The following is a 24,560-nucleotide window of genomic DNA, read 5'->3' as shown; positions in this document are numbered from 1 at the left end:
AATGTTGCATAAAATTAAGCAACAATAACAATCCTAAATAGCATGCATTTAATTTACATTATAAGAAATTAACATGCATCTCAAATAGATTGTTTAAACATCCTTAATATGATCAAACTATTTAAATCCAATTATTTGATTAAAACAATTTAATACAAATATTCTTCCACAAGTTAACCCTTAAGTTAATTAAATTTTAGACTTAGCATACTATTGAATATTATGTATTTTAGTGTCTGTTTAAGTCAATTTATACAATTTTACACGTCCTAAGCGCAAACCCAACATCCCTGCTTTGGGCCCAAACCGGTCGACAATTTTCTCCCAAGCGTCGATGGGAAAACATAGATGTCGACGAAAAATCGTAGATGTCAACCTAAAATTATAGATGTCATCATAAAGTCGTAGATGTCAACATAAAGTCGTAGATGTCAACCTAAAGTCGTAGATGTCAACCTAAAATCATAGATGTCAACTGGTTTTCAAAAATGTCGATTAGTTGTCATAGATGTCGACTGGTTTATGTAAACCAGTTGACATAAAGTGTGCAGACGTCAACCGAATCATGCAAACCGGTCAACATGTGCCTAAAACCGGTCGACGTGAAACTGGGTTGTTCATCTTCCCCGGCTCCGGCGACGTTAAAGGTCCTAAGGCTACTGTTTTAAGTCTAGAACAAACCTAAACATTATTTTACATCCTTATGCATAAATTAAACAAGTTTAGTTTCATGCATTCAAAGTTCAAATTAAATCAAACATATACACATATACATAATCTACTGTAATTCATCTATTAGCATGTATACATGGCTAATTTTTAATAATTTAAAAGTCTTGGAATTGTCCTAAGCGTGGATAGAACACAGACCAAAGGGAAAGAGATATAAGTAAAACTTGCCTTACGGGTTTTGAATAAAACACAACTTATTTTTCTTCCTAAATTAATCTCTATTTTTTGGCGACCCTTGGTTGCCGTCGGACCTCTCTGCTGCTTCATGCTAGACCCACGAGCAACCTCCCTTCTTCCTCCTTTAGTTCAACCTTCTCCTTTGGTTGCATATTCTCTTTCCTCTCTTTTGTTTCTCTCTAAAACTTTCTATTTTTTCTTTATAGTCTCACGTAATATAAACCCTAGCCTTATATACAGGCTTATACTTACATATATAGGCTAAATAAATCCAACCCTAATCCTTCTTCTAATCCAACTTTGCTAACTTAATGGAAAAGAAAAGAAATAAGGAAAAATAAAATAATAATACATATATATAAGTCTGCCAACTAACGTAAGTAGATATATATAAATATATATATATATATATATATATATATATATATATATATATAACCATTACCTTATAACTATATATATATAACTATTCACATTAAAATTATATATACAAAAATAAATATATATCTCACCCTAGTTATATTAATAGTATTTTTAATAATAATAAATATAAAATCCTTATATACATATATACCTATATATATATGTACATCTATCCATGGGTAAATATACATACCCATTAACCTCCTATCCAAGTAGTACATGCGACCTAATTATTTGGTCCATTACTACCGTCCAAATCCACTTCCTTTAATTTAAAAAAAATAAAATAAAAAAACATGCACAATTAAAATATTATTTACTACACATAACAACAAACCAATTGACAATTAATCACATAAATCACACAATTCAAATTAAACAAGTAATTCAAATAAACATATAAACAAATAGCTAAATAATCATATAATTTAATAAAAATGCAATTACATCAATTAAAAATACCAAGACTATCCTTTTAAAATTAGGGGTATTACAAAAATCTTGAACTCAATCCAATTGTTTTCACTGTCCAAAAACTTCTATTTTTAATAAGGTATCTATAACACTAATGCACCCAAAAGACTTTCCTTCTTAGAACAAAATTTCCAAATATGCTTCAAACTTGCAATCCTATTTGTTAGTTCTAGATCATTGAAACCTAGACCTCTATTTGCTCTTAGTCTGCAAATTGCTTGCTAAGCAACTTTAGCCCCTTTGTTCTTCAGATCAACCCCAGTCCAAAGAAAATTTCTAAACACTTGATTGATTTACTCTAAAACCCCCTTTGGTAAGATAAACACCTGTGACCAAAAGGCTTGTTCAGAATAAAGAACAAATTTGATCAGTACTGCTCTACTAGCATAGGATAGAAATCTTAAAGTCCAGTTACCCACTCTTACAGTAATCTTTTTCACCAGGGTTTGGCAGTCTTAGATAAGCGCCGAATATTGCATATTCTTGTGCTCTTATTTGTATTAGTTAAGTCCATTACCTGGCTATACTGAATATATTAGCTTTAATTGCATTCTTTTGTCTATTTTTAGGTTGGTTCCCCTAAGAGAGGTAAAAGTAAGGCTTTGATAAGTTTTTGAAGATCAAAGCATGCCGTTGCCGGGAACCGTCATTTTGGCCAAGTCAAGCAATCCATGGAACTCATGACGTTTGATGTATAAAGTCCAAGGAAGAAGAGTAACGTCAACAGTTCGTGCAAAAGGAGGTTCAAAAGTATATATATTTAGAGCAGATCCAAGAAAGCGTGGGCGCCCGCCAAGCCCTCGTGGGCACTCGCCAAAGTCTCCAGTTTCATCTCGCCAGCTTAGGGCCCCGCCGTACCTCGTGGGCCCCCGCCATCAAGTACCATGGGCACCCGCCATGCTCTCGTGGGCGCCCTCCACATATGCCAGTGCACTCTAGAAGGCATGGGCGCCCGCCACATAACAGACAGCTCTACATTGTTTCTTCCAATATTGTCCCCTTGACCCTTTTATGTGGTCCTAATTTCTCCTATGGTTGGTGAGCCATGAAAATGGAGGGAAAATGAGATTATTTTGGCTAGATAATGGCTTGGAGGATATGTTTTTGGGGATCTCACATTTTAGCAAACTTCTAGAGAGAAAAATATTGTAAAGTGAGGGGTTTGTGTGTTCTTGAGCTCAAAGGGCGAAAATGGTGGGGATAATGATCATCTCTCCTTCATCCATTGCTCATATGAGTAACTAACCCCCTATCTAGGGAGGTGATGAAGCCCTCTCTAGTAAGCATGTTATAGTCTTGGTTTATTTTGGGGAAAATGATGTATATATGCAATTGCTCCATAATCTAGAGCTTACACTTGATGTAATGAACCAAAATTGATATAAATGATCATGTTGAATCTATTATCTTGTGTTAGAATGTATGTTCTCATGGTTGTATTGCTTGATTTTTCATAGTGACAATGAAAATGAGATTGTGGAATGGTTTTAATGGTATGTTGTATAAGAACCTTGTTAGTCAATGGCTTAGGATTTCCCTTCGATGGATTAATCTTGATTTTTAACTTCATGTGCTCCTATCATTTAATTGAAGGCTTGATAATCTCTAGCTTAGTGAGCATGTCTAAGGCTACACCCTAGTTTAGGTAGTTAAAGCATGTAAACCTTTGATAGGTTATTCTTGCCTATCGATTTCATGAACTTCTTGAAGGTAATGTAGCAATTTTGTGTTGCTGCATTCCATGATTACATATATATATTGTTTCCCCAAGTTAATATCAACTAGCATGTTAATAGGGTAGGTAGTGGATTCACTTCCCTAGACCTCTCTTTCTAGATTTCTTTCTCTTGAATTCTTTGCATTTATTATTTTATGTGCATTTCAATTCTAGTTACTAAGTGACAAACCAATCAAAACTCTATACACCTTTTATCAATCTAAAAGTGAATTTAAGGACCTTGGTTGCCATAAACTAGCAGTCCTAGTGGTTCGACTTACCCATTCAGTAGCCCTATTTTACAATGATTCGTGCTATTGCAAAGGGTTGATTTATAATTGAGATCGTCGCCCGATCCCATCAATTTTTGGCACCATTGCCAGGGACTACAAACGGTTTTGTAACCGAGGTTTTAGGATTAACTTTGGTTTGATTATGAATATTGTGTTCTTATGGATATTTTATTGTTGGTTTTGACTAATTTGTGTTTCAAGTATTCTAGAGAGATTCTAGGTACTCAAGGCTTGCCGAGGGAAAGCTAGAAAATTTTTAAGTCTAGATGACTTCAGGTAAGTTTGCGAAGTTCTAGTTTCAAGTTGTGAATATCTTGCATGTTTATAATTTATTGATACTTAGCTTATGAAGCCCTTGTTGAGGCTATTTATTGTTTCTCTGTATTGCAAAACATCGGTCTTTGTTATGGCCATTTACTTTTTTGTCTTGATTAATAATTGAGGAGAACGGGAACACCGTATGTGGATGTGATGGTGAAGGGATATTATATTTGATGTGAATTGTGTTGTTGATGTTAAGCCCTATGTCACTATCCTTGCCTACTCTTGAATTGCCGATTGATATAAATTCACTTGAAAGAACTCTTAGAAGAAACCTTAGGGAATCTGAAAATTTAAGAGGACTTGATCTTGAGATTAATCTAATGGCTAATAATGAAGCAAATATCGGGAATGAGGGAATTAATAATAATAGGGCTAAAGTTTCAAATGTTGTTCCTATGACTCTTAGGGACCATTTCATCCCTACAACTTATGCCTCCCCTTCTTGCATCGTGATGCCAAACATCGATGCAGCCCAATATGAAATCAAATCTAGTACAATTCAAATGCTTCCTTCCTTTCATGGCTTGGAACATGAGGACCCTTATAAGCACCTTGATGAGTTCCTTGAAATTTGTTCCACCATCAAGCTTAGGGGCTTCCCTGAAAATGCTCTCCATTTGCATCTCTTCCTATTCACCTTAAAAGATAAGGTGAAATATTGGTTGAACTCCCCTGCTCCAAACTCCATCACTACATGGGGTCAATTGCAACAAGAATTCTTAAAAAAATACTACCCAGTGAGTAAAACCAACCTGATGAGGCGTTCTATTCTTAGTTTTTCACAAAGCGATAGGGTACAACTCCATGAGACTTGGGAAAGACTACAAGACCTCCTTAGGAAATGTCCGCACCACCTAATTCCAAAATGGCAATTGGTGCAAGCTTTCTATGCTGGTTTAACAGATACCCATAGATTCATGGTTGACTCATCATGTGGAGGGATGTTCATGTCCAAAAGTGCGGATGAGGCATGGACCCTACTTGAGAACTTGAGTGAAAACTCATTGCAACATAATTCTCGTAGTGCTCCGACCTCAACCATTATAAAGAACACCAAGTCTTATCAACCAAAAAAAATGCGAGAAGAATCTTCTCAAGTGGATGCCATAGCTCACAAATTCTATCAATTAATGGCACCACATCTCTCTCATTCATTGTCTCAAATTTCGGCAAGTCCGGTGTGTGCATCATGCACTAGTCCTTTCCATCTCTCGGAAGATTACCCCACACCTGAGCAATTTCCTAGTCCCAATCAAGAGCAAGTAAATGCGATGTTTTCCAGGCCCCAAAACAATCCTTATTCTAATACCTATAATCCGGGCTGAAGAGATCATCCGAATTTTTAGTGGAGGCAACCTGCCCCATAAAATTTGAATTTTCCGAATCAAAGGCATCAAAATTAGCCCCCTTCCCAATTTCAATATAGGCAATTTTAGGCCTGTTTAAGCTACCATCCCCTTTATAATCCAAATGTCTTTAATTAACCTCCTACGTTTCCAACTAATGAAATTCTTACTGCAAACAAGCAAATGATGGAATCTCTAAACAAGAAAATGATGGAATCTAACAAGCAACTATTGACATCATTGTAGCCCATTCTCCAAATTGTTCATTCCCACACTCAATCCATTGCTAAACTTGAAAATTAAGTAGGACAAATAGCTACTTCAATGAACCAACTTCTTCAAAGAGATAAGGGGAAGCTTCCTGCTCAACCATTTGAGAATCCTAGAAGGATGCATGTGATTAACGAAACCCCTCTTCTGAGTGGGCCTACTCATGAAGAAGTCCAAGCAATCACCACCCTACGGAGTGGCCGAGTTGTGGACATCAAGGTTGATGGATGATGAGCGCTGAAAAGTGCGTATTTAAACCCCTTAAGTTTAGGTATTCTAGAACCTTTATCTATCTTATTTTCCCATTTTGTATTGATTTCGTGTTATTTCCATTTTTAGGTACTTATCCCCAAAATAAGCTAACTCGGCCAAATAAGAGCATAATTGAAGCAATTCTTGGATGAATCAAAGAAAGGAGCAAAGTAGAGCAAAAGGAAGCAAAAGATGGAATTTCAGCAACTTCGATCGATCTCAAGAAAAGTTCGATCGATCCAACTTTCATCAATCTCAACACTTTAAGATAGATCCAGGCCATGATGTCATTTTCAGAGATCCCAAAAGTTCGATCGATCCAACGTCATTCTCTGATCGATCGAACTTTCTTATCCTTATCCACATGCCAGATCTTATCCAGCTGTACCACCCTACCAACCACTTTTGTCCTTTTCCCAAAAATATCTTCAAAATATCTCAGATTTGTTTTCATCCAAAAAGGTGCTGCCATTAAGGATCGATCTAGCTTCAATTCGATAAATCTCAGCCATGTTCGATCGATCTCACCACAAGTTTGATTGATCGAACTTCCCAAATCTTGAGAAAATTTTAAATTCCAGCTCATTAAAAGTTGTCTCATATCCAATCATTAAAGGATTATTGGTGTACGAGCCTAGCTCATTTGGTGTGATTTTTGACGTACCTATATAAGGAATATGAGCCACTTTTTGAGAAAGATTTGGAGACTATATACTTTTATACTTAAGAGGAAGCAAAGGAGATGAGGAGGCTAGAGACACCATTGGAGGCTCTTCATCAAACAAGGAGCAGATTTCTTCCCTGGAGCTTGCCCTTGAGGGTTGGAGGACATCATCCATGAGTGGTTAGATATCCTTTTGGGGCTAGAGTTAGCCCTAAGCATGCTTTCTACTTCTTGATTGATGTATTTTTGAGGGGATTTGTATTGTGATACATGTTTTAACACTTTTATACATATAGATCTTGTTTATTCAATGATTTATATGGTTTAATGCTTCCAATTGATCATTTCATTCTATCCATATGTCTATGTATGCTAGAATAGATGTTCATGTGTTTGTCTCTATTTCTTGTACTGTTAATGCATGTCTATGTGTATTAATGCTATAGATCTAGAGATTATCAAGATATAGTGCTTAATGGAATGCTCTTGTGGTTTATTTGATGGTTCATACTCATTTCTTGATGGATTGTGCCTCTCCCTTGGTTTAATTAGTTTAATTTCATGTCATTAGCTTAGTTGTAGTGTAGTTGTTATATGGGAGGACAATCCATGCTTGTCGTTTGATGTTCCATGCTTTTGAATGCAAGTAGCATATGTCTCTAACCTTATGATGTGTTTGGTTGTGAGCTTAACGAAGGGATTGATGGCTTAATTTGATATGTTGTGCTATCCACCATGTTGCTTAGACAACATATGCTTAATTTGTCATCCATGCTTATTGAAACAACCACACACACGCTCTTTTTTGTAATACATGTTTTTTCCCTCATTAATCATTCATTAAGCATGTAGAAAAGTTATACTTAGTGGTGATTTCTAAACCCCAAGATTTCTCTCTTATTTTCGCTCATCTATATTTATTTGCCTACTTTAGTTTAATTTGCATCTAGTGTAATTCAACCACCAACCACTATTTTGATCACTCAACCTACTAACCCTAATCTTGATTCCTCAACCTAATACGACCCTCAATCCCTTCAGACGATCCCTACTTGCCCTAGCTATATTTTTAGTGAAAGGTAGTAGTGGCAATTTCTAAATGTAAAACTTGGCCACATTTATCATAGCTCTACACCGCCACTATCTTTTGGCGGTGTGCACAAACTCATGTGGGTTCCGGAGTGACGGCCCAGAGAAAAGTCACACCAAGTTTTTGGCGCCGTTACCGGGGATTGATTAATTGGCAAAGTCGTATTTGTGGAGTCAATTAGGAATTAGTACTCCTTTGATTATGTCTTTATTTTATTTTCATTTCAATTTTTGTTACTCATTGTGTTTGTTCTTGTTTGACTAGGAGTATTGAGCTAGGAAGCAAGCAAAGGAGCTAAGCAAGTAAGGAAAAAGGCTAAAGTTAAAAAAAATTGCTAAGCTAAAAGCTAAAAATTTGGAGTTGAAGTGCAAAGGACCTTTGTGAGCTTTTTCTTACTCAACCTTTAGTTAAATCATCAACCTGCGTGAAGGCTTGTATTTCAATTCTTAGATAAATCATGAGCCCGCATGGAGGCAATTTACTTTTCTTGTATATTGTTGTTAAAGCATGGGAGCATGGGAACATTGTATGTGGAGGGCATTTGTTGATTATTGACTTGTTGTGAAGGAGAAATGCTTGCTTGTTTTGTTGTGATTCGTGTGTTGCTAGAAATCTTGGGTAGCCCTTCTCATATCATTCAACCTAGGTATACATATAGAAAATCTAGAGGGTAATCTTGGCTATTTAGACCCACGCTTGATGCAAAACCCCCCTCTTAATCAACATGGCCCCGGAGTTCAAGCTCCAATTTCTCCAATGGTCCTTCGTGATCATTACAATCTTCATGCATATCATGCACCTACTTATATTGTGTTGCCTAATTTTGAGGTAAATCAATATGAAATCAAGCTTAAGACTATTCAAATGTGTCCACTCTTTTACGGCTTAGATGATAAGGAACCCTACAAACATCTTAATGAATTCTTTGAAATATGTTCCACTGTAAGATATATGGATGTCCCGGAAGAAGTTCTTAGGCTACTTATCTTCCCTTTCACACTCAAAAATAAAGTAAAGCATTAGTTCAATACTTTGGGGGCAAATTCAAAAACATCTTGGGCACAAATGTAAAATGAATTTTTGAAAAAATTTACCCCGTAAGTTTGACTAATGTAATGCGTGCTTCAATTAGAGAATTTTCTTAAAGGGAAGGGGAGTGGTTACATGAGGCTTGGGAAAGATTTAATAACTTACTAAGCAAATGTCTACATCATGGCATTCCGAAATGGCAAGTGGTTCAATATTTTTATGAGAGCCTATCAGACATTCATAAAGACATAGTCGATACATCATGTGGAGGAATATATTTTGGAAAACATGAGGATGACATATGGCACCTTTTTGAGAAAATGAGTGAAAACTCTTTGCAAAAATATTATACTTTTCAGTTTGACCATAGTTCAAAGGAAAAGAAGAGAGATTTTCAAGTATGTCAAATAGAGAATCCAATAAAGATTGTAGCCGAAGTTAAGATTCTCTCCCAAAAACTCGATCAATTCTTGTTGAGTCAAAAACCGGTTATAAAATCACCTTCTTTTCACTATACTTCTCATCTTAGTGAGCCATGCATGACATGTTCAAGTGTTTTACATACCACTTTCAATTGTCCCCATGGACATGCATTCAATGAGCACCTTGAACAAGTCAATGCTATGTTCGCTCACCCTAACTCAAATGCATATGTTCCAATGTGGAATGAAAAATTGAATTTCTATCAATCTAAAAAGTTTTAAGGAAAATATATTCCACCTCATATTCCCAAGGATTTGTTTCTTCTTCATCTCATCAAAGAACCAATCACTTTTCACATCCTCAAATGTATGATTCACAAATTTGCTCTCATTATCCTCATGCACTTTCTATCAATTGTACATTTAAAGACAAGGTTTTGGTGGCCTTGGGTAGCTTAGAAAGGAATACCAACTTGTTGCATTCCCACTCTTAATCCATATCAAAGCTTGAATCCCAAATTGGGACCATAGCTAATGCATTGAATGCAAGAGAAATCGGTAAATTACCTAGTCAACCTGAGAGGAATCCAAAAGCCCAATTTTGTGTGGAAGCAAACCCTACATCGGGGTGTTGTTCCCAAGCTCAAGTGCAAGCCATTACCACTTTGAGAAGTCAACATAAATCTTCTTCTTTTGGATGCCATTAAGCAAATTCCACCTTATGCAAAATTCTTGAAAGATCTTTGCACACAAAAGAGGAAAAGCAAGGGACCAAGCCCTAAAAAAGTGTTCCTCATAGAGTAAGTGAGCTCCATTATTCAATAAAACACTCCACCTAAGTTCAAATATCCCGGTGCTCCGACCATTTCATGTGTGACTGGGAACTATGAAGTTCGTAGAGCTCTCTTCTTAACTTAGGAGCGAGTGTTAATTTGATTCCTTACTCTGTATATGTCCAGCTAAGTTTGAATGAGTTGAAGTCAACCTCGGTGGTGCTTCAATTGGCCGATAGATCCGTCAAAACACCTAGGGGTATGGTTAAGGACATCCTCATCAAAGTTGATAAGTTTTACTTCCTGGTTGATTTTGTAGTTCTTGATACCAAACCGGTTGTCAATCCCACCAACCACATCCCAATCATCTTGGGAAGGCCATTCCTTGCCACCGCAAATGCAACCATTAATTGTAGATCCGGTGTTATGGACCTTTCCTTTGGTAACATGATGGTCAAGCTTAATGTTTTCAACGTAAGTTGACATCTCGTAGATGAAGACAAGTGTTGTCTTGTAGATGTGTTGGATGAGGTTGTTGAGGAATCAATTCCTACCATGGTCATGAAACAATCGATTAAGGATAATCTTTCATCTCTTTAATCCAATGATCCTCTTGCTTCTTGTCTTCTTGAAATGTATGGCAATTGTGAGTTTGATTATGAAAAATCAATGAATGAAGTAAACAATCTCATGGAATCTATTGCAAGCTTGGATTTTCCATCTTGGAAAACTCCAATAGAACCTCTTCCTCCACTCTCTAGCACTCTACCGGTCTCATCTTTAGTTTCTCTACCAACTTTTGAGCTTAACACTCTACCTTCCAATCTCAAGTATGCGTTTTTAGGACCAAAAGAGACTCTTCCGGTTTTCATTTCTTCAAATCTTGAAAAAGACCAAGAAGACACTCTCTTAAATATGGTTAAAGAGAATAAGGAAGCCATAGGATGGAGTGTGGCGGATCTTAAGAGAATTGACCCTTCTATTTGTATGCATCGCATACTTATGGAAGAGGATACAAAACCCTTTAGGGATGCCCAACGGAGGCTTAACCCCAATATGGAGGAGGTAGTCAAAAAGGAAGTTGTCAAACTTTTTGATGCCAGAATCATTTACCCAATCTCTGATAACAAATGGGTGATTCCAACTCAAGTAGTTCCCAAGAAATCGGGGATTATCGTGGTTAAAAATGCAAAGGGTGAGGAAATCTTTAAACGTACCGCCAATTCATGGCATGTATGCATTGATTACCACAAATTAAATGTTGCCACTAGCAAAGATCATTTTCCTTTTGTAATGACCCGGTCATTTTCCTTCCTTTCGTTTTTCGGAAATTCTTTTTTTCATCTTTTCCCTATTTTGTCCTTTAGTTATTTTTCATTTTTCCTTACTTTTTGTGCTCGGATTTGATTCCGAGGTGGCATACATCCATGATATTTCATTTCCATGATATCTACACTTTTACTTTTGTAGAAAAGCATATTAAATGTTTACTTTCCTTGTAAAGTGCATGAAAGCATGACTTTTTGGTAATTATTCATAACTTGAGGGGTTTTTGGGTAATGATGAAAAGTAATTATTTTTCATCTTAGGGACCATTTTGTAATTTAATTTAAAAAATATTTTCAAAAAGGACCTTTTTGCAATTTTCGAAAATTGTGACAAGTGTCACATTCCTATAGTGCCACTTGTTGGTTTTGTGGTGGAACCACTTGGAGGCTTAATCTTATGACACATAGAGGGTGGAGATACACCCATTTGTTGGCCTAGGATTAGACCACATGTTGGCATGGATGGTTGACAAGTGTAGGGTTGATTTTTAGTCTTGGAAGCTTACTTAGATTCATGACAAGTGTAGGACTCACCTTTAGTCTTGCAAGTGTGCGTGTGAGAGGTAGTGCAAGAACACCTAGTGAGTAGAGAATCCCACTATTTTAACTTAGGGTTTTCATTACATTTTAGACATTCATCTCTTTCCTCTCAAGAACCCAACCTAGCCACCATTGAAGACAAAGCTTGGTTTAAGGCTTTGACTTCATTTTTAACCTCCTTCCACTCACCTTAGATCTTTGAGCTTGGAATACAAAAGCTTCCTCTCACTCTCCTCTACATAACCCTAGAAGGAAAACTTGAAATTCTTTTGCTTTCCTTGGATTCAAGAGGAACAATCCTCTCGTGAGGTATGGGGTGTTATAATTTATTTTTCAAGTGATTTTATTGGTTTTATAGTAACATCCAAGTTGTATGCATGTCTTGTATTGAAATAAGAAATAAATGATTAATTATAGCTTGTTTATAACTTACTTTAGACTTGATATATGGAAAGGCTATGACTTGATCTTTGTTGTATATCAATTTAGCATGATTTAAATGAAATTTTAAGTCTAGGGGATTAATTGATTTAAGTTCATTTAAATTTTAATTAATTATACTATGCTTGTATTTCATTTTTGACTTGATATATGGCATGGCCATGAATTACTCCTTGTCTTATATTAAATTGGAATCATTTGGACAATTCTTAAAATCTAGAGAAATTACCTAGTTGGTCTACATAATTTCTATCATGTTAACCTAATGATTTAATCATGTAATTTATGGAATTCATTGTGTTTTATCACATATCTTGACTTATTGCTATACTTGTTGATTTTGGAAACTTGGGATATCATCAAAAACTTGACTTGGTTAGGACTTGGTTCTAGTATGGGAGATAATGAGCTCCCTACACTATAGTGCGCACTAGGGGAAGGTACTTATGGGTTAATAGCCCTAAAGTGATCTCAAGAGTACGGTTTTAATCAGGGCAATATCCAAGTATCCACTTTAGTTGATTTCGCACTTTTATTTCCAACTTGATAATCTTGTGACATTTGTATCTCATTGTGCTATGTTTAAGGTTCAAATGTTATTATAATAGCATGGACTAAATTCTATTGAATTGCAAATCTTGTAATGAGTTAACTTATGCATGCTCATTCCCTACGAGTAAACTTGTTTACTCACCCCGAAGTTACCTGGTGTTTTTCAGGTAAAGAAGCATCATTGTGGGATGCATAACACTCTTAGGATTGCTTGACTACTTGGAGTATTTTGTATGTTAGAATATGCAGTTGTTAGCATATCATGCTCCATTCTTGTTTATTTTGACAAAACATGTATTTAATGTTTAAACTATGTAATGTTGTGCACTTAAGTGCACCATTTTCATACTCCTCAATTATGTATGTAATGAGGCCAAGAACCAAAGATACTTATATGACATGTATGCTACTTTATTTTCATAGTTGCATATGGAACTCATGAAAAATGTATCCATTGAAGGGTCATATTTTGCATAAGGTATGCCATGAGGCCGTAGGCTATTCTAGCGCGTCTAAATCATCATTTTACATATGCCGTGTATGATTATATCTCAAAGAATACATGGATTTCAAACTTTGAATTATTTTTGGAGGATTTTATGAATTTTCATGAAAAATTCATGCATTGGGCATCATTCAAGGTTTTCCTTGGATTTAGCATGTTGTGGATGTTCATTTAATGTTCAAAGATGTTTTGAAACTTGTTTAAATCAAATGGGAAGCATGCATAGCCTTAGAACGAAGCCAAGTACCTCTCCCATGAGTTGCAACAGACATTTCTGCTGCAGCAGGGTCCATTAGTCGGCTGATGGCAGTCCATCAGTCGACCGACGATTGTCTCAAACTATTCCAGTAGCCTTTTTTAGGATTTCTGGGTGTTTTAGTCGGCTGATGTTTGAGTTTCAGCCAACTGGTACTGTTCATTGATCGGCTGATCCCCCCTGGAGCTTAGTTTCCTTTCAGCATTCTAGACAGAATTCTTGGGTCAACTTTAGAGGGTCATATCTTCTTCATTTTTAATCCAAATTAGGTCATTCTTAAGCCTAAACTCAAGATCTTGAAATCCACTTTCCAGTGATACCAATTACACTCAAAATATCAAACCATAGTAAGAGTTATACCAGTTTTAGTAAGATAGGGTCATGTTGTCTCTTAAATGGAGGATGCCACTTTGTTCTAAATTTATATCTTTTCCGTCTGGACTCTGAATCAGGTGATTCTTGAGTCCATTGCAATTTTTTTTTTTTTTTTTTTTTTTTTGTATTTCCAATGGTGTGGTTGGTAGTACCCACTTCCATATTGGAAAAGACCATTTTACCCCTAGGTTCATTTATGTCTATTTTTAAAACGTCGCTTCCGCAATTATTTTCTTTAGGTTCTGTGACCTCAATGAGGGTCACATTTGTGTCTTATAGACATGTAGTATCTCTAGAGACCATTGATTTACCTTTTGCATCTATAGTCTGATTCATCATTTGATTTACATTCGGGTCACCATTAATGCACCGAGTTGAATAAAAATTCGGGTTGTTACACCTTTGCCATTCATTAATCAAATTCTAAAAAGATTGGCCGGGCAAACAGTACTATTGCTTCCTTGATGGCTATTCGGGTTACAATCAAGTAGCCCTTGACCCATTGGACAAAGAGAAAACCACCTTTACTTGTCCATTCGACACATTTGCTTATAGACAGATGCCTTTTGGTTTGTGCAATGCCCCCGCCACATTCCAAAGGTTTACGATGTCAATTTTCTTAGACATGGTGGAAGAGTATCTAGAAGTGTTCATGGATGATTTTTCTGTCTTTGGGTCTTCATTTGATGCATGCCTCAAAAATTTGGATCTAGTGCTTAAAAGATGTCGTGAAACAAACCTTGTTCTTAGTTGGAAAAAGAGCCATTTTATGGTTCAAGAGGGTATCGTTTTGGGTCACGTCATCTTAAGGAGGGGGATTGAGGTAGATAAAGTGAAAGTGAAGCTTATTGCTGAATTGGCGCCACCTTCAACGGTGAGATAGGTTCACTCATTTCTTGGTCATGCCGGCTTCTATCGCCTATTCATAAAAGACTTTAGCAAAATTGCTCGACCCTTGTGCATTCTCCTTGCCAAGGAAACTCCTTTTGTCTTTGATCAAGCATGCCTAGACGCTTTTCATAAATTGCGTGAATTATTGTCATCTACTCCTATCATGCTACCTCCCAATTGGTCATTACCATTTGAAATTATGTGTGATGCTTCTGATTATGCCATGGGAGCTATTTTTGGCCAAAGAGTAGGAAAGCTTCCTTATGCCATATACTATGCAAGTGAAACTTCCTTGGGAGCTCAATTGAATTACTCCACTACTGAGAAAGAATTACTTGCCGTAGTGTATGCTCTTGATAAATTTTGATCCTATCTTTTAGGTTCTAAGGTTATTGTTTACTCTGATCATGCTGCCTTGAGACATCTTTTGACAAAGAGCAAAATAAAACCTAGATTGATTAGATGGATTTTGCTTCTTCAGGAATTTGATTTTGAAATCAAGGATAAGAAAGGCACCGAGAATGTGGTTGCTGATCATCTCTCTAGGTTATTGATAGAACCTTTCCCTAGTCCACGAATTCGTGATTCTTTTTCGGATGAACAACTATTTCAAGTTTCTAATGGACAAATGCCTTGGTTTGCTGACATTGTGAATTATTTGGCAATTGGTAAACTTCCAACTTCTTGGTCAAAGAATGAAAAAAATCGTTTCTTTGCCAACATCCGGAATTACTATTGGGAAGATCCTGTCTTGTACCATTATTGTCAGGATCAAATTATGAGGAGATGTATTCTGGAGAGCGAGATTCCAAGTGTTCTAATGTTTTGTCACACTCTTGCATGTGGTGGGCATTTTACTGCAAAGAAGACCGCCTTGAAGGTTCTTCAAAGTGGGCTTTTTTGGCCCACTATCCATAGAGATGCCTACAATTTTTGTAAGTCATGTGAGAGATGTCAAAAGATGGGTTCAATGTCAAAAAGAGATATGATGCCTTTGACCAACATTCTTGTTGTAGAAATCTTTGACATGTAGGGCATTGATTTTATGGGTCCATTTCTTATGTCCTATGGTTTTCAATACATTCTTCTTGCTATTGATTATGTTTTCAAGTGGGTGGAAGCATGTGCTACCAAAACAAATGACCATTCCGTGGTTATTCAATTCATCAAATCCAATATCTTTGCTCGTTTTGGTATGCCTAGGGCCATGATAAGTGACGGAGGAAAGCATTTTTCTAATTAATTCCTAAGGCATTTATTTCTTAAGTACTCCGTTACTAATCGAGAAATTAAGCATATTCTTGAGAAGACGGTTAACACCACCTCGAAAGATTGGTCACGGAAGTTAAATGATGCTTTGTGGGCTTACCGGACGACATATAAGACTCCCATTGGCATGTCTCCCTATAGACTTGTATATGGAAAGCCTTGCCATCTGCTGGTTGAGTTGGAACATAAAGCCTTGTGGGCGGTTAAAAAGCTCAATATTGACCTTGATAAGGCCGGAGAGAACCGGTTGTTACAATTAAGTGAGTTGGAGGAGTTGAGACATAATGCTTATGATAATGCCAAACTTTACAAAGAAAGAACTAAAACTTTTCATCATATGCATATTGTGAAGAAGTCTTTCGAACCAGATCAAAAAGTTTGGCTCTTCAACTCTAGATTGAAACTCTTTCCGGGGTAGTTGAGAACTAAATGGGAGGGTCCTTATGAAGTCATTTATGTTGCACCACATAGGGCAGTTGAAATTCAAAATTTGAAAAAGGGTAACATTTTCAATGTTAATGGACAGAGACTAAAACCATACATTGAGTGATAGGTCTTCCAAATATATTTGGAAGCTGCACATCTAATAGACCCTGTGTATGAAGATATCTAGGGATGTAATGCAAATGGAAGAGTTTTTGCTTGTTCGATCAATCTTAATGGAAGTTTGATCGATCGACCATCATGCCTGCATCCAAATCACTCTCTGTCCAATGGTTCGAACAAAACCTGCATATTTCAGCTCTCTGTCTCATCATTTGGACTTTTTCCTAGATCGATCTTTAACTTCTTTGATCGATCCAACTTTATCTTGGATCGACCTGCAGTTCCAACACTTAGAAAAATTTCCAACCTGCATCCACCTGCATCCAAAGACTTTTCTGTCTCATCATTCAAACTTATCGGCAGGTTCAAGCATGTTCAATCGATCGAAAACTTTTTGAGATCGATCTGAACTTGATTGATCCAAGCATCTATGGTTTGGCCTTTTTCTTTCCTTTTTAGATTTCATGCTTACTTATTCAAAGCAGCATTACGTTTAGCTAGAGACGTTAAACTTAGCAATCTTTGTTCATACTTTCTTTAATTTCATTTTCTTTATTCAAAAAAAAAAATTAATAATAATAATAATAATAATAATAATAATATCTCTTTTGTGCCCTTATGTGTAGTCATGCTATTTTCCTATCAGGCTTGATCTCATATCTCTCTTTCATCTTATGATTGTATTACTTTGGAATGCATAATTTGATCATTCTTATCCCACTTGATATTTAATGTGAATTTGCTAGTGTGGTTATTCGAGTAGGTTGTTGATTCCAAGTTTGGGGGAGACGTCTTTCGAATTGGGTCACTGCCGGGCTTTAGGTCTACATCACCATGGTATACTCGTTCCATCATTTCCATTGTTCTTATTGCACATTGAGGACAATGTGCAGTTTAAGTTTGGGGGTAAGGTGTCTTTATTGCATTCTACTTAAGTTTGAGACTTAAATGCATGATTGAGATTTGAGATTGATGTTAGCGATGATTTTAATCTTTTGAGGACCATATTGCTCAAAATTTAAAAATTACTTGACTTGAGAGTCCAATACTCATTGTATGCCTTATGGATGCCATTTATGAGTAACGTTTTTAAAAGATTGATATCATGCATGCACTTGTGGTCCACATCATTCTGATTTTGTGATTGTTTTGAGATTCACTCTAGTATTCTACACTAGCACAGGCGCACACTAGCATTCATTTGCGGGGTACATACTTTGTTGATTATTGAATTGGTTATATCCCAATTGAGCTAGTAGTGCATTGAAAGCTTTCATTCATAATAAAGGTGGATAACAACCCCTTTTCACTAAGTAGCCGGGATTCTAGCCTCATCAAGCACTGAACTTCTCGCATTGAAAGGTAGAGGGCCCAAACTCTAGGTTAATAATTGAACTTGCTATATATATATATATATATATATATATATATATATATATATATATATAAAAATAAAATAAAAATTGCAAAAGCAATAAAAAAGTGAGAACTTCTCCCAAAAGGTGAGAAGTGGGAAATGATTAGATGGAGGTTGTTTTAATTTGTAACCTAGTTGATTTGAGCTTGTAAGTCCGTAGGGGTGTTTTAACGCCTAATGCCCTAAAGCCGTCTGGTTTGGGAGACATTGACTTAACGCTTAACCTCATGGATCGCTAGAAAGCTTAATGGATCACTACATTGCACCATGCTTCCATCTTTGATCCTAAAAAATAAAAAATAAAAAAATTCGAGTGAAAAGAATAAGCACACCTAGAACAATAAAGCTTTAATAAAAGGTCCACTTTTTGTCTTGATGATCGGTACTATATTTGTGTGCAAGTTTGAGGGTAAGGATGTGATCATTTCTTTAGTTGTTCAAGATAGCAACATACTTGATGCCGGTCCACTCAAAAAGGATTCTAGAGTGGTTTTGATTTTTATAATCATTTTCTTGATGTGTGGAGGACCATACTTGCTTGTTCAATGTTGAAATTTTGGGAGATTACTTGGAAAGGGTTAAAACATTGCATACTTGAGGTAGTTTTCTCCCAATGCTTGTTTGCAATATTGGTGCCTCTTTTGAAAAAATTAGCTTAATGTTTGTGGGTATCATTTCTGGAAACCCTCACGAGACTTCACTCGTCCACTACGGGTAACCTAGGGGTTTAAAAGGCTTGTTGCATATGCTAAATATAATCGTCTTCCATACGAAAGTGGCGTTATCCATTCATTACTCTCTAGTTCATAGTTGTATAGTTGTTCATTTCATTCCTCTACTTTCTAGTTCATTGCTAGGGACTAGCAATATTTAAGTTTGGGGGTGTGATGAGTGCTGAAAAGTGCGTATTTAAACCCCTTAAGCTTAGGTATTGTAGAGCCTTTATCTATCTTATTTTCCCGTTTTATACTGATTTCGTGTTATTTCCATTTTCAAGTACTTATCCCCAAAACAAGCTAACTCAGCGAAATAAGAGCATAATTGAAGCAATTCTGGGATGAATCAAAGAAAGGAGCAAAGTAGAACAAAAGGAAGCAAAAGGTGAAATTTTAGCAACTTCGATCGATCCAACTTTCATTGATCTCAGCACTTCAAGATAGATCCAGGCCATGATGCATGATGTCATTTTTAGAGATCCCAAAAGTTCATCGATCCAACATCATTCTCTGATCGATTGAACTTTCGTGTCCTTATCCACATGCCAGATCTTATCCAGCTGTACCACCCTACCAACCACTTTTGTTCTTTTCCCAAAAATATCTTCAAAATATCTCAAATTTGTTTTTATCCAAAAAGGTGCAGTAATTGAGGATTGATCCAACTTCAATTCGATAGATCTTAGCCATGTTCGATCGATCGATCGAACTTCCCAAATCCCGAGAAAATTCCAAATTTCAGCTCAATAAAAGTTGTCTCATATCCAATTATTAGAGGATTATTGGTGTACTAGCCCAACTCATTTGGGGTGATTTTTGACCAACCTATATAAGGAGTATGAGCCACTTTTTGAGACAGATTTGGAGACTATATACTTCTATACTTAGAGAGGAAGCAAAGGAGAAGAGGAGGCTAGAGACACCATTAGAGGCTCTTCATCAAACAAGGAGCAGATATCTTCCATGGAGCTTGCCCTTGAGGGTTGGAGGACATCATCCATGAGTGGCTAGACATCCTCTTAGGGCTAGAGTTAGCCCTAAGCATGCTTTCTACTTCTTTATTTATATATTTTTGAGGAGATTTGTATTGTAATACATATTTTGACACTTTCATATATATAGATCTTATTTATTCAATAATTTATGTGGTTTAATGCTTCCAATTTATCATTTCATTCTATCCGTATGTTCATGTGTTTATCTCTATTTCTTGTGTTGTTGATGCATGTCTATGTGTATTAATGCTATAGATCTAAAGATTGTCAAGACATAGTGCTTAATGGAATGCTCTTGTGGTTTATTTGATGGTTCATACTCATTTCTTGATGGATTGTGTCTCTCCCTTAGTTTAATTAGTTTAATTTCATATCATTAGCTTAGTTGTAGTGTAGTTGTTAAATGGGAGGACAATCCATGCTTGTTATTTGATGTTCCATTCTAACCTTGTGATGTGCTTGGTTGTGAGCTTAAAGAAGGGATTAATGGCTTAATTTGATATGTTATGCTATCCACCATGTTGCTTAGACAATATATGCCTAATTTTTCATCTATGCTTAATGAAACAACCACACACACACTCTTTTTTGCAATACATGTTTTGCCTCTCATTAATCATTCATTAAGGATGTAGAAAAGCTATGTGATGAGCACTGAAAAGTGCGTATTTAAACCCCTTAAGCATAGGCATTCTAGTACCTTTATCTATCTTACGTTACCGTTTTAGATTGATTTCGTATTATTTTCATTTTCTGGCACTTATCCCAAAAATAAGCTAACTTAGCCAAATAAGAGCTTAATTGAAGCAATTCTGGGCTTAAACAAAGAAAGGAGCAAAGTGGAGAAAGAAAGAAGCAAATGAAGCCAAAGGTGGGAAGCAGCAAAGTTCGATCGATCCAACTTCAAAGTTCGATCGATCGAACACTGATCGATCTCAGTACTTCAAGATAGCTCCAAACTTTGACCCAAAACAGAAAGTCCAAAGTTTGATTCATCCAATACCACCCTTCGATCGATCGAACACTTTTGTCCTTATTCAAATGATTGATCTTATCCACAGTTGTACCACCCATTAACCACTTTTGTCCTTTTCCCAAAAATATCTCCCAAAATATCTCAGATTCGTCTTTTCCCAAAAAGCTCAACCAGTTGGATCGATCCAGCCTCACTTCGATAGATCTCAGCCAAGTTCGATAGATCCAAGTCTAAGGTTCGATCGATCGAACTTCCTCCAGTGCGAAAAAGTTAAATTTTAAGCTCATGGAAAGTTATCCTTTATCCAATCATTGGGGAATATGCTATGTACGACCACAGCTCATTTTGTGTGTCACTTGACCTACCTATAAAAGGAATATGATGCATTTTTTGAGAGAGACAACATTGGAGACTTAGCATTTCGTAGATACAAATTTAGAGGCTATTCTTAGTGTAGAAGAAAAGAGGAGGAGGCTAGAGACACCATTGGAGATTCTTCATCAACAAGGAGCAGATTCTTTCCATAGAGTTAGCCCTTGAGGGTTGGAGTAACATCACCATGAGTGGCTAGGCATCCTCTTAGGGCTAGAGTTAGCCCCAAGCATGCTTTCTATATCTTAATCTTATGTATTATTGAGGGATTAGAGTTGTAATTAATGTTTTGACACTTTGATATATATAGATCTTGATTGTTCAATGATTTATGTGGTTAAATGCTTTCAATTGATCATTTTATTCTATCCATATGTCTATGTATGTTAGAATAGATGTTCATGTGCTTGTCTCTAGATTTTGTGTTATTGACGCATGTCTATGTGTATTGATATTATAGATTTAGAGATTGTCAAAACATAGTGCTTAATGGAATGCTCTTGTGATTTTCTTGATGGTTCATACTTATTCCTTGATGGATTGTGCCTCTCCTTTAGTTTATTTTTGCTAGTAGTGTAAATATAGTGTAGTTGTAGTGTAGTGTTGAATAGGAGAAAATCCATGCTTGTTGCTTGATGATCAATGCTTTTGAATGCAAGTAGCATATGTCTCTAACCTTGTGTTGTATTTCAATTGTGAGCTTAATGAAAGGATTAATGACTTATTTTGATCTATTGTGCCTTTTACATGTTGTTTAGACAATATATGCTTCATTGCTTAGATATATTGTGCCTTTCACATGATGTTTAGACAATACATGCTTAACTAGTCATCCTTGCTTGTTGAATCAACCAAACACACACACACCCCAATATTGCAACACACCATTTGCCCTCATTAGTCACTTGTCAATGGTATAGAAATGCATTGCTTGGTGGTGATCTCTAAACCCCAAGACTATTCGCTCTCTTATTTGTTCTTAGTTGTATTCTTTTGTTATCACTTAGTTTAATTTAGTTGCTCTCTAGTCTAATCAACCAACCAACCAATTGTTTGATTACTCGACCTACAGCCCTAATAGCGATTCCACAACCTTGTTCGACCCTCACAATCCCTTGGGACAATCCCTACTCACCATAGCTATATTTATAGTGAAAGGTAGTAGTGGCTTTTATAAATGTAAAACTCTTGGCCTCGCCTAAAAGTCCACCAGTAAGTTTTTGGCGCCGTTGCCGGTGATTGATTTGATTTGGCAACGTAAGAATTGTGGAATCAATTAGGATTAATACTTTTTTGATCATGTCTTTACTTCATTTTTATTTTTCTTTTTGGTTACTTGTTGTGTTGTTCTTACTTGACTAGGTGCATTGTTGGAGAGGAAGCAAGCAAAGGAGCATTCAAGCAAGCAAAGAAAGTAAAAAGCTAAAAATTTTAAAAAAAATTTGTTGAGCTAAACTTTAAATTTCGAGTTGAAGTGTTAAAGGACCTTTGTGAGACTTTCTTTACTCAATCCCTTAGTTAAATCGTCGGCCCGTGTGGAGGCTTGTTTTTAATTTTTTTAGACAAATCGTGAGCCCGCGTGGAGGCAATCTTAATTGTTCTTTGCATCATTGTTGTTAAAGCATGGGAGAATGAATTAAGTGTTTGTGGAAGAAGTTTAATTGCATTGTTGTGAAGGCATAGTGTCTGTCATTCTTTGTGCTTGTTATGTTTTGCGTTGTGCATGTATGGACATCGTTCATTGAGACCCACTCTTGTCCCTCTTGATTTGCATCTTGAATCCATCGTTAGAAATCCTGGGGGAAGAGGAAGTTCAAATAGAACCAATCTATCAATGGATGACCAGAATGATGATTATGTTGAGGACCTTGGTCACATAGACCAACAAGGTATTCTTCATCATAATGTGCACAATGAGAACATACAAGTACCATTAGGCATGCCTAGGCCATACATTCACCAACCACCACAACAACAAGGCCAAGCTCTATAGGGAATGCCAAGGCCAATGTATACTCCATAACCTCCCATCATCAATCAAGGAATTCAAAACCAAGGTGTTCATGTTGCACCTCAAGTAGCTAATCCACCTTTTGCTTTAAGAGACCATTATGTGCCTAATGAGTATAATTAACCGACATGCATCCAATTGCCTCCATTTAGAGCACATTATTATGAAATTAAGCCACAAACCATTCAAATGCTTCCTAACTATCATGGACTTCCAAGTGAAGAACCTTACAAGTATTTGGATGAGTTTCTTGAAATATGTTCCACCGTAAAATATATGGACATGCCGGAAGAGGTCTTAAGACTCAAACTTTTTCTATTCACCTTAAAAGACAAGGCAAAGTATTGGTTTAACAATCTTAGGCCTTTTTCAATCACTTCTTGGGCAGAATGCAACAAGAGTTCTTGAAGAAGTACTATCCGGTTTCAAAAACCAATGTTACGAGAACTTCAATTAGAGAATTTTCACATGGGGATGGAGAAACATTTCATGAGGCATGGGAACGCTTCAATGAGTTGCTTAGGAAGTGTCCACATCATGACATGCCCAAATGGCAATTAGTTCAATATTTCTTTGAGTGCTTATCGGACAATTATAACGGTATGGTTGACGCTTCCATGGGTGGATCATACATTGATAGGCATGAGGATGACGTGTGACGTCTCCATGAGAGCATGAGTGAAAACTCTTTGCATAGAACATTATCATCCAAGAATGGTAGAAATTCACAAGGTAAGAAGAGTGTTCGCTTACATCAAGTCGACCATTCAAATGAAATAGCCGCCGAAATGAAGTCTTTATCTCTAAGGTTTGATCAATTTTTGATTAACCAAAACTCGGCGAACCAAGTATCTTCCTTCCCTAACCATTCTCATTATGCATCAAATGAAACATGTATGACTTGTTCTAGTGTTCTTCGTTCTACTTCTCATTGTCCTCATGGACAAGTGCAAAATGAACCTAATGAATAAGTCAATGCAGCTTTTGTGCACCAAGGGAACAGTCCTTATGGTACTCATTATAATCCAAGTTGGAGGAATCATTCGAATTTCTCTTGGAAAAACCAAGGAGAGGGCTCAAACCCTTCCCATGGCAGTTTTCAAGGGAAGTACATTCTACCTCCACTTCAAAACCAAGGATCCTAAGGTTATAGACCTTATCAATCACAAGGGAATCAATTTGCTAATTCTTATTTTCCCAACCAATCATATTCCCAAGGAAATACTTGAAGTCCCATCTTTGAAAAAAAAGTTTTGAATGCTTTGGGCACTTTGGATGCTAACACTCAATTGCTTCATTCTCACTCTCAGTGTATTGCGAAGCTAGAAACCCAAGTAGGGCAAATAACAAGCACTCTCAATGCAAAAGAGAAGGGAAAGATGCC

The 24,560-nt window shown here is 36.5% G+C and overlaps 1 pseudogene; it reads right to left on the bottom strand.

Moving 5' to 3' along the window:
* Window positions 1-23,621: 23,621 nt before the first annotated feature.
* LOC132282747 (small nucleolar RNA R71) lies at window positions 23,622-23,720 on the bottom strand (annotated as a pseudogene).
* Window positions 23,721-24,560: the final 840 nt, after the last annotated feature.

The sequence above is a fragment of the Cornus florida genome, unplaced genomic scaffold (assembly GCF_030987335.1).
Source record: "Cornus florida cultivar Cherokee Brave unplaced genomic scaffold, ASM3098733v1 CherokeeBrave_3.0.0_Hap2_Chr01, whole genome shotgun sequence".
Lineage (NCBI taxonomy): Eukaryota > Viridiplantae > Streptophyta > Magnoliopsida > Cornales > Cornaceae > Cornus > Cornus florida.
Note: the sequence above shows the minus strand (reverse complement) of the source record. Positions and strands in the feature narration are given on the sequence as shown.